The 12,156-nt window shown below is 38.6% G+C and overlaps 1 long non-coding RNA gene across 1 annotated transcript in view; it reads left to right on the forward strand.

Moving 5' to 3' along the window:
• Positions 1-9,783, forward strand: part of LOC110260996 (uncharacterized) — a 625,553-nt gene extending 615,770 nt beyond the window's left edge. The window contains exon 10 of the long non-coding RNA XR_014810176.1: positions 7,389-9,783. This is a non-coding gene — a long non-coding RNA (uncharacterized LOC110260996). The remainder of the gene's footprint in view (positions 1-7,388) is intronic.
• Positions 9,784-12,156: the final 2,373 nt, after the last annotated feature.

Below are 12,156 nucleotides of genomic sequence, written 5' to 3' on the forward strand. Positions count from 1 at the left end.
ATTATCAACTACTATTAGCCTTGCTCAGAGTAATTTCCAATGGCTCTTTTGGACTGCTACACTATAGTTGTAATAAAAAAGCAAGCAAGCAAACAAAACCCCTCTTTCCCAAACGTGCTGAATTCTCATCCTGCTCTAAGCTGTCACATGTACTTTTACCTCTAGAACACTGTGCCTTTCAATTCTTTACCTGGACAAGTCTTACTCATCCTTCAGGCCTCAGCTTTTCCTGGTGCACACTAGGAAAATTTTCTAATTTTCCAAGTCTAGGGTAAAACACGTGTCGATCTATATAGGTTAGGCTGTGCTGTAATGACATATATCCTCCAAATCTTAGTGGCTTAATAAGAGATAAATATTTCTTTCTGACACACCCTGTGTGTCACTGAAGCCAACTGGGGCCTCCTCTGCCTATTATCCTCCTTTGGGGTCTAAGCCCTTTGGAGCCTCCATCATATGGAGCACTGCCCATCACCATGAGGACAAAAGGCTTTCCACCTAGATATGACCTGTGGTACTTCCATCCATATTTTACTAGCCAAAATAAACTATGCCTAACTTTAAAGAGGTAAATCCAATAATGACCCAATATCCAGGAATGACCACCATGGCAGAACTCTGTACTCTATTGCACTTACCTGATTATAGTCAGTGTCCACTGATTAGATTCCAGGTTTTTAAGGACAGGCACCAAACCCTAGTTTCATATCCAGTACTTGACATAGTGTGTGGCATATACACCTGCAGTAAAAACACTTGAACAAAGGAGACCATGTCCTCTTTTTTAAAAATACAGGTTTGTATCTTTAAATGTATCATTTCAAAACATTTCCAATTCCAAAAGCTATTTAGGTCCTATGTTCCTTAGGAAATATATACATAGTGCCTTGAGCTACAATTCTGGCTTTGCTTTTGAATGCAAATATTTTAACAAGTATAACACACAGAAGCTTGATCTATCAATTATTTCTAGCAGCCTATGTAAAATATCTTGTTTATCCCAGGGATCCTAAATTAAACAGAAGAAAAAAAATTCTGTCTTTAAAAATACATCTCTCAGATTTTCTGTTTATCCTCTACTTGTCTTGAAGATGAATCAAAAGTTAGAGCTGCTTAGTAATATTTAAGAAAAGAAAGTAATATTTATTTAGTTTTCTTAGTTACAAGTGGATGTTGATGACTAAATATAACAAGTAAATGCAAAAGATGAATTACCATAAGCTTCTATGTTAATAATTAAGGTATTAATTTTTCTATATACTTCAGGGCTTTAAAAGAGGTTGAATTATGCAAAAAAAAAAATCAGTCTAGGAAATAACCCACTAATTTGTTGTTGAACTCAACCAAAATGGTAAATTCTTTAAAATATCCAGCTGCTAACAAGTAGCTTGAACAAATTAAATAACATCCTCCCAGCAAGCGACTGTGTATAAACATAACCATAAGGCACTTTTGGAAAACTCAGTGTATAAGTTTGTAATGAAAACTGCAGTCCACTGAAATGTCACATTTCGTTAACTACAAATTTGTTTTCAGAAGAATCATGTCATTTTTTAAGTGCAAGTATTAGATTTAGCATAAAGAATATGTTCTTTAATTTTGAAGGTTTTTAAAATCAGATTGACCCTAGGAAAATCTATAGGATGTACTATGTTTGTATAGTATGTTTATAGCATTATAACATTTTAATTTTGATCATCATAATACAAACATATCTCAGAAAACTGAGATAGATGAATCTCAGATACTTTTAGCCCCATCTGACTTGACTATTTTCCTACTAAAATTTCGTTTCCTTCTTCCCAGTCCACTTTCTAGTTGTTACACTTTAATGGGGAAATTTTCATGAATCTTCTCGGCAACTGGCATAGATTGAGCCTGCTCTCCCCTGATTTGGGCAAGGAAATTCATCTCCTCCAACAAGGGCTTCTACCTACATAATTTTCTCCTTTTCCTGATGACAAAAACCCAACTTGATAACTTATGGAATATATCTGGATGTTTGCTTAAGAAAAATATGAGTTCCTATAAACAGATGTTTACTTTTAGGATTATATCACCTTGTTGTTTACCCTTTAAAACATCTATGGGACTTGTTGGATGATATTAAAAAGTAACCAAATTGGAAATTATTCTTTAAGATCCCTGAAGTATGAAGTAGATAGTAATTAGTTATCTCTGAAAATCAACATCATGGCTTGAACTAGGTAAAATGGTGAAGTAAGTGTGGCTCTTGCTCTTCCTTTCTGATCATTCAGTTTCTTAACAAATATTTACTGAGCACCTACTATATGCCAGGCCTTGAGTTTGTTGTTAGTACTAAGTGGTAGGTAAAAACCAAGCCTAGAATATAATGGGGAAGATATACATTGATCAAATAATTGTGTCAAGGAATGCACAATGACAAACTGAGAAAAGCTTTTTGAAGGGTGGTAACCATTATTTGAAAGTGGATAATTCCAGAGGAACTTGTCTTAGAGAGGGATGGAGGAGGGGGTCCGGGGAGCCTTGCCTGAAAGGTGACTCTTGATCTAAGATCTGATAGATGAAAAGGTACAAATGGAGACCTGGGAGCAAGAGAGAATAAATAGTGTGGAATAAATAAATAGAGCTGAGGTTGGCTGAAGGTATAAGAAGAGGCTAGAAAGGATGGAAGTACCCAAACCATATAGCACCTGGTAGGACATGCTCAGGATTTTGGTCCTCATCACACAGGCCATAGAGAGTCAATGACATGTTTTAAACAAGGAATGGACATGACCAGATTCTTTTTTTTTTTTTTTCCCCACTGTACAGCAAGAGGATCAAGTTATCCTTACATGTATACATTACAATTACATTTTTCCCCCACCCTTTGTTCTATTGCAACATGAGTATTTAGACATAGTTCTCAATGCTACTCAGCAGGATCTCCTTGTAAATCTATTCTAAGTTGTGTCTGATAAGCCCAAGCTCCCGATCCCTCCCACTCCCTCCCCCTCCCATCAGGCAGCCACAAGTCTTTTCTCCAAGTCCATGATTTTCTTTTCTGAGGAGATGTTCATTTGTGCTGGATATTAGATTCCAGTTATAAGTGATATCATATGGTATGTGTCTTTGTCTTTCTGGCTCATTTCACTCAGTATGAGATTCTCTAGTTCCATCCATGTTGCTGCAAATGGCATTATGTCATTCTTTTTATGGCTGAGTAGTATTCCATTGTGTATATATACCACATCTTCCAAATACAATCATCTGTCGATGGACATTTCTGAAAAGAATTACTCCAACTTCATTGTGAAGATGAATAAGAAATCAGAGTGGTACAGGGAGAAGGGTAGGAGGTCTGGACAAAAGGTGGGGATGCCTTAGATTTAGTATAGCAGCAGGGGCAAAAATGAAAAATGGACAGATTTGAGAGAGAACTGGATAAAATTGAGCAGTCTTAGTGATGGATTGGCTACAGAAGGAGAGGCAGAGAAGAGGGTCAAGGATGAGTCCAAGATCTCTTGGTTTATAATATTTCAGATTCTAACATCATTCACTTAAAAAGCATGGAAGGACCTGGTTTGAATGTGGGTGTTTGGCAATGCTGAATCTTATATGTCTTTTTTTTAACATTTTATTGAAGTATAGCTAATTTACAACGTGATAATTTCTGCTATACAACAAAGTGATTCCCACACACACACACACACACACACATGCGCGCGCATTCTTTTTCAGATTCTTTTCACCTACAGGTTTTAACAGAATATAGGGTAGAGTCCGCTGGGCTATATAGCAGGTCCCCATTGATCATCCATTCCAAACACAATAGTATCACATGCTAACCCCAAACCCCCAATCCATCCCTCCCCCCAGCCTTTCCTTTTTGGTAACCAAAAGTTTGTTTTTGAAGTCTGTGAGTCTATTTCTGTTTTGCAAGTAAGTTCATTTGTATCATTTTTTAAGATTCAACATATAAGTGATGTCATGTGACATTTGTCTTTCTCTAACTTATTTCACTTAGTATAATAATCTCTAGATCCATTCATGTTGCTGCAAATAGCATTATTTCATTTTTATGGCTAATATTCCATTTTATATATTACCACATCTTCCTTATCTGTTCCTCTGTTGGTGGACATTTAGATTGCTTCCAAGTCTTGTTGTTGTAAATAGTGCCACTATGAAAAATGGGGTGCGTTATCTTTTTGAATTATGATTTTCTATGGATATATGCCCATGAGTGGGATTGCTGGATCATATGGTAGTTCTACATTTAGTTTTTTTAAGGAGCCACTCTACTGTTCTCCACTATGGTTGCACCTATTCACATTCCCATCCACAGTGTAGGGGTGTTCCCTTTTCTCTGCACCCTCTTCAGCATGTATTGTTTATACACTTTTTCATGATGGCCATTCTGACTGGTGTGAGGTAATACCTCATTAAAGTTTTAATTTGCATTTCTCTAATAATTAGCAATGTTGAGCACCTTTTCATTTGTTTTTTGACCTTCTGTCCATCTTCTTTGGAGAAATGTCTATTCAGATCTTCTGTCCATTTTTTTATTAGGTTGTTTGATTTTTAATATTGAGCTACATGATTTGTTTATATATTTTGGAAATTAATCCCTTCTCAGTCTCTTCATTTGAAAATATTTTCTCCCATTCTATAGGTTCTTTTCTTTTTTTATGGTTTCCATTGCTGTATAAAAACTTTTAAGTTTAATTAGGTCCCCATTTGTTTATTTTTGCTTTTATTTTCATTATTCTAGGAGGTGTATCTGAAAAGACATTGCTGTGATTGATGCCAAAAAGTATTCTGCGTATGTTTTCCTCTAAGAGTTTTATAGTATCTGGTCCTACATTTAGGTTGTTAATCCATTTTGAGTTTATTTTTGCGTATGGTGTAGAATACTTCTAATTTCATTATTTTACATGTAGCTGTCCAGGTTTCACAGTATCACTTATTGAAGAAACTGTCTTTTCTCCATTGTATATTCTTGCCTCCTTTGTCATAGATTAATTGACCATAATTGTGTGGGTTTATTTCTGGGCTTTCTATCCTGTTTCGTTGATCTATATTTCTGTTTTTGTGACAGTATCATACTGTTTTGATGACCGTAGTTTTGCAGTATAGTCTTAAGTCAGGGAGCCTGATTCTTCCAGCTCTGTTTTTCTTTCTTAGGATCACTTTGGCTATTTGGGGTCTTTTGTGTTTCCATACAAATTTAAAATTTTTGTTCTAGTTCTGTGAAAAATGCCATTGGTTATTTGATAGGGATTCCACTGAATCTGTAGATTGCCTTAGGTAGTATAGTCACTTTGACAATATTGATTCTTCCAATCCAAGAATATGATATATCTTTCCATCTGTTTGTATCATCTCTGATTTCTTTCATCAGCATCTTATAATTTTTAGAGTACAGGTCTTTTGATTCCTTAGGTAGGTTTATTCCTAGGTAATTTTTTTCTTTTTGATGTGATAGTGAATGGAATTGTTTCCCAAATTTCTCTTTGTGATCTTTTGTTATTAGTGTATAGAAATGTGAGAGATTTCCATGTATTAATTTTGTATGTGCAACTTTATCAAATTCACTGATGAGCTCTTGTGGTTTTCCAATAGCATCTTTAGGATTTTCTATGTATAGTATCATGTCATCTGCAAACAGTGACAGTTTTACTTCTTAGGTATCTTTGAGATAATCAAGTAAAAATGTCACGAGTAGGTCCCTATGCAGGTCTGGAGCTCAGAGGAGAGATCTGGGCTGGAGATTTTAATTTTCAAGTCATCAGTAATTAAAACAGTAGAGATGTATGGAGTGAGATGCGAGGAAAAGAGCAGAAGAACTAGGAGAGACTAGAAGGAACTTCTGATGATTAGATAGAGGCAAATAAGCCTGCCTAGGAGACTTGAAATGGGAAAGCCAGATGCTAGAAGGAAAACCAGGAAAGTGTGGAATCTCAGAACTTGGGTTGAATGGGGGGAGCATTTTAGGAAGGGAATGATCAAGTGTCAGTTTCTGCTGAGAGATCAAGAGAAGTGAGAGTGAAAAGTGCAAATTGGATTTTTTAAATGATTTTTATTTTTCCATTGTAATTGGTGTACAGTGTTCTGTCAGTTTCTACTGTACAGCAAAGTGACCCACAGTCACACACACACACACACACACACACACACACACACACACACACACATACATTCTTTTTCTCACAGTATCCTCTATCACAACAGAGCAAGTGACGGCAGAGGTTTGTATTTAACTATCGGGGAGCGGGGGGGGAAGCAGTTGCCTCAGAGGGAGGGGCCCCATACATGCAAGAGGGAACAGGTAACTTTCATTCTGACTCTCCAACATCATCCCACTGCTTGATGACTTTGTATTATCCTGTACAATGTTAGACAATAAGCAGCTCCAGAATCTGCATTTTATCTTGCATAAGCTGGCAACGGTGGTTCTGCTACAAGGTGCAGGATTGTTAGAAAGATTAAAACAAGATAGGAAGTGAACAAAAACTCTCAACTATAAAATGGAATTAAAACAAGTATTATTTCCCCTCAATCTCAGGTTTGGTCAAAGTTTACCTTTCCTGTGCCCTCTTCCTTCAGGTTGCTGCTAAATGGATAACACACCCAGTTTCCTGTGGCTGGCATTGTCTTACTGTGCCACTTCCTCTACATGTCAATGGCGGGCTCCTTATAGTCTCACTGGTAATGCATAGAAAGAAGGTCTCATAATCCCATTGTGCGCAGCACGGCTGACCAGCACACATAGATCATTGTGAGCAGGGACCTTTTTCTCTAGCATACCTAAAATCACATCCAGTAGGCAACTGCCTTTTCCACCCACTCAGGAAACCCTTATTATTAGGTAATAGAAAGCATGTCACTTTCTCCTTCTACCCTGCCCTCTGCCAATTGAGCTACCCAACCTTCTGAGCATTTCAGAAGATTTTGTTTTGTTTTTGAGCCAAAGCAACCATTTAGAAAAATAAGGCAAGAATGCCATCTTGGGGTTTCTGCTGACAGCACAGGTTACCTAAGCTGCAGATGGAAAAAGAATGTGTTCTAGAGTTGTTCAGAGTCCCTGCAGCCATGTATTTAGATCCTTAAGGACTTTTCCTGGTAGACTAAACTTAACTACTGGAATCCTTTAAATAAACTATTTAAATTTTAAATTCACACTAATTCATGACGTTTGGGTTTACACCCTTCCTGTTGAGATTCTAGCTGGATTACACCTCAGCCTTTGCCTAACCAGGCTTGGTCTTATCTAGTCATGATCTCATTCACAAGATTTCCCAGAGTTTGGGGGCATCACTTAATAACTTCCTTTCTCACCCATTTTTTCCCCACTTATCTTAAGATATATTAAAAGAAAGTGGTAATGGAATTGCTTATGTTTTTGTTTATTTTTACTTTAGGAGGCATGGAGTTTACGGCTTATAAAACCAACTCTCAAGGTTCAGCAGGTATGATTGTAAAGTAGTAGGATTCCTTGGTGGAGATGAGTTTTATTCCTTCATAGGACACCCTTATAATCTTTTACTTGCATGATGTGCCCCTCATAGTTTTATTTCTTGAAAGGTAGGTGAGAAAGCAATAAACTGTGATTGGCATCCTTCATGAATCTTTCTGCATCTCATCCTAATTTATTAAAGAGAAGTAAATCCAGTCAAAGGTGTAGAGAATCCACTAGCTAATAATTTGGAGGCCAATTTTGTAGTTTTCTTTCTTCACAAGTTCTTCCATTTAAAGAGCACATTTTCAAAATTTTATTTTATTGTAGTTGATTTATAATATGTTAGTTTCTAGTGTACCACAAAGTGATTTGGTTATACCAGTATATAAATATGTATATTCTTTTTTAACATTCTCTTCCATTACGGGTTATTACTTGATATTGAGTATAGTTCCCTGTGCTATACAACAAGTCCTTGTTGGTTATCTATTTTATATATAGTGATGTATATATGTTAATCCCAAACTCCTAATTTATCCCTCCCCACCTGCTCTCCCCTTTGGTAACCATAAGTTTGTTTTCTCTGTGAGTCTATTTCTGTTTTGTGAATAAATTCATTTGTATATATATATTTTTTAGATTCTACATATATAAGTGGTATCATATGATATTTGTCTTTCTGTGCCTGGATTATCTCATTCAGTATGATAATCATGCTTGGTCCATCCATGTTTCTACAATGGGATTATTTTGTTCTTTTTATGGGTGAGCAATATTCCATTGGATATATGTATCACATCTTTAATCCATTTCTCTGTTAATGGCCATTTAGATTGCTTCCATGTCTTGGCTTTTGTGAATAGTGAAGTTATGTAAGGAATTCTGTGCATGAGAGATGTAATACAGGGTAAGAGAGATTTGCAGAGTATAAGCACTTACTTTCATTGTACCTCCTGCCATAGTCTCTTCTATGACTATCTCCACCCAACCTCAATAGGATTTTTTTTTATTTCTATAAAATAAAGGTTCATGCCATTATCTGTCTGGCATGGAACTAGAGAGTAAACATTTGGTGAATTCAGGATTGTGTGTCTCAAAGGTAAGATTTACACTTAGTTCTTGCTCTCCCTTTAAGTTTCAGTGTACACTCTTATTATCTGTGCACAAGTTTGAAAAGAGTTTTTGTGAGGGCACTTGTGAGAATGGAGATGAGGATGCAAATGGGAAAGTTGGGCACCAATCAAGGCAAGTGCTGATTGCTTGATCCTTTGTCTTTTCTACTATGGAAAACTGTGTGGTAGTTACTTAAAAACACAAGAAGAATGAGAGAAGTGAGAGAGGTTTGTTTTTTTAAATCAAATGTGAAAAAAGGAAAGTATGTCACAAAGTGAGTCAGGGAAGGAAACTTCAGATGTGATTATCTTGATGTTCAAACTCTCCCCTTGGGAGTTTGCACTGTGGCACAGAGCGTTAAGAATCTGGCATTGCCACAGCTGTGACACAGGTCACAGCTTCAGCTTAGATTTGATCCCTGGCCTGGGAACTTCCATATGCTGCGAATGCAGCCAGAAACAACAACCACACACACAAAAATAAAGTCTCCACTTAAATCCTCAGAGGCTGGTTGGGACCAGATTTTGATTTGGAACTCTGTATGAGCTGCGTGACCTTGAGTAAGTTACTTAAACTCTCTATGCCTTAGATTCCTCATCTACAAAATAGAATTAATCACAGTACCTGCTCTGTGGGTTTATTATCAGGGTTAAATGTGCTAATGAAAGTAGAGTGCCTGGCAAATGACCACTGCTCTATAAAAATAACATTTGCTGCTAGTAAATTTCAAAGTCCAAAAGGGCAACCACCCCAGATAGCTCCATGAGGCTCCTTTCCCTGGTTGCCAACCGCTCACAAGCCCCCTTCTCAACATGTATGTATGTTACTCCAGGTTGGAGAAAGAACACTCCACAAATATATGATTTGTTGAGGTATGCTAAAATCTCAATCAAGCAAAAACTGCTAGGTGGCCTTGCAAAAGTCACCATCTAATAAATGAACTAAGCAAGCGTTAGAACTCCTTGGAGGAGTTTTTGCTGTGGTGCAAGGAGATCAGTGGCATCTTGGGAGTGCAGGGATGCAGATTCGACCCCAGCCTAATACAGTGGGTTAAGGATCCAGTTTTGCCGAAATTGTGGCCTAGGTCACAACCGTGGCTCAGATCTGATCCCTGACCCAGGAACTCCATATGCCACAGGGTGCCCAAAAAAGGGAAAGAAAAAATAAAGAACTCTTTGGAGAAATACATAGGTAATGAAGTTGAAAAAACTTCAAGAGTCTACTAACTAAGAGAAGAAAATCAATGGAAAAGAATTGGAAAAGGAAATAGTCACTGAAAGCAAGGTGCCCAGGCAAGACAAAGTCCCAGGAGAAACAAATTAGTTTCAGGAGAGGGAAAGACGGGCTGGTAGCAGGTGATGTCGGGGGAGCTCGTTGAACTGTGGTCCATCTTGATATGCAGCAGAGAGAACCTTCTTTCCTAGCAAGAAGGGAGCTGAGAAACTTATTTAACTGATTCACAAAAGAAGAGAAAAGAGACATCAGAAGCCTAAGCCTTCAGTCTTTGCAGAAACCTCTGAATCCACGGATGATGGAAATAGACATTTAACCTCAGGGTTTGCAGCCATAGTTCTGATTCTACCTCTAGCCTGGGAACTTCCATATGCCGCAGGTGCCGCCCAAATAAAGCAAAAAAACAACAAACAAACAAAAACATTTTATTTAATGCCAAATAAAAATATCCATATGTGCATACCTTATAATCAAATAAGGGCATATAGGAAAATACCGCTTCATAAAAAGGATATAAAGAAAATATCAATACTATACTTCTGTCACCAATTACAGTTGATGTTAACCTGAGTTTACCCCAAAGCAGAGTCTAAGATAAAGGCTATGCGCAAACTGGGAATTCCCTAGTGGTCTAGTGGTTAGTATTCTACACTTTCACCACTGCAACCTGGGTTTAATCCCTGGTCTGGGAACTGAGATCTCACATCAGGCTGCTGCAAGCTGCAGCCAAACAAGCAAGCAAAGAAACAAACAAAAAAGGCTCTGCACTAGCAGTTATTTGCAGGTGTGATGCCAGCAGGCAAGAGCAAAGGACAGGGAGAATGAAAGCCAGTACAGTGTTGCTTTGTCAAGCTGACCATTGCTACAAGTACCAGCTGGATACTGCATGACCTTCCGAGGAGCATCTCAGGCCCTTCCACTCAGGATAGACAGAGAAAGTATACAGCCACCTCCAATTGATCAAGAATTATCTCACCAAACTTTAACTCCCCCACCATTCCAGGTTATGCAGGCATGAGTTTCAAGTGAATTCTCCTGTGCATCCAATGACAGCTTCAAAGAGGCAGAAGCAAGAAGCAAGAGGCCTAGGATGCTGGCCTGCAGTGAAGTCCGGCCAGGCTGCCTCTGTGCAGAACTAGTGGAAGTCTTCAAAGAACTGGGGGCCACAGCTGTGTCTGGCACAAGAGGCCAGGCTGAGCAGACCTGAAGTGATGTACAAGAGGTGTTCAATACTTGATGTGCATCACACTGTCAGTGCTCAATAAATATTTGCTCACTGAAAAGACCCCAGGTAACTGGATCATAGAATTGGAGAGTTTGAGGAGGCCTTGGAAATCAGCTTATCCAACCTCCTGCCTGGTGTAGGTTTTTCCTTTGAAGGAAGATGCTTCAACACGGCCCAAAAGGGGAGCTCACTCACTGTTTACAGGGAGTCCTCTTCATGTTTAAGGACTTCTACCTCCTGGGATAGTTTCCTCCCATGAGCAGAAATGTGTCCTGCTGGGACTTCTGCCATCAATTCCAGTTCAGCCCCCAACTGCATAATACAGCTTCTTTCTTTGCCAAATTGCACCTGTAAGTGAGGTTTGCAAGTAAAGGCATCATTTTCTTTTCTTTTTCTTTTTTGGCCATGCTGCAAAATATGGAGTTCCCAGACCAGGGATCAGATCCAGGCCACAGCAACACTGTATCCTTAACCCACTGTGCAGAGCCAGGGATCGAACCTGCATCGCAGCACTCCAGGAATACTGCTGATCCCATTGTGCCACAGCAAGAACTCCAAAGGCAGCTGAATCATGTTATTTTAATGTTCTCCAATTGAGTCTGGTTTAGCCAACATGCCCTCAGTTGGGCTTAATCCCATCCCCCTACTCCACAGTCTATCCTGTTAGGGAGGGAGCTGATTTGCATCCAGCTTGGTGGAGAGGCCTCATACTTTCAGAAAAGCAATTTTTGATATGTATCAAAATCAATACCTTCTGTCCATCATCCTATTGCGAGCACCCTGTCCCAGGATGCATGATAACTTCTGAGGACACGTCCTGAGTTGTACATCCTTGAGAAACTGAACCATAGCTAACCCTCACGTTCTGATGCTTGAAGACGGTGACCATGTCTCTTCAGAGGCATTTCAGTGCTTTCTGCCTTTTCCCCATGAGGAGATGGTACCTTGCCATGCTGGCCACTTTCCTCTCAACACTTTCCAATTTATCAGGTACAAACTTAAACTCTCTTAAGACTTTATCTTTTAGCCGAGTCCACACTGAAAGCAGTGCTTCCTGTGGTGCCTGACCAGCTCTGGGCACAGTGAGGCTCTGAGTTATACCTACATACTTTTGTTCATATTATATGAACAGGAAAGGGAAATCCTCCATTCTTTACTG

Source organism: Sus scrofa, chromosome 1 (genome assembly GCF_054392235.1).
Source record: "Sus scrofa isolate SSC_HxYL_T2T_F1_AM1 chromosome 1, Sscrofa_HxYL_maternal_Yorkshire_Landrace_v2.0, whole genome shotgun sequence".
NCBI classification, from domain to species: Eukaryota; Metazoa; Chordata; class Mammalia; order Artiodactyla; family Suidae; genus Sus; species Sus scrofa.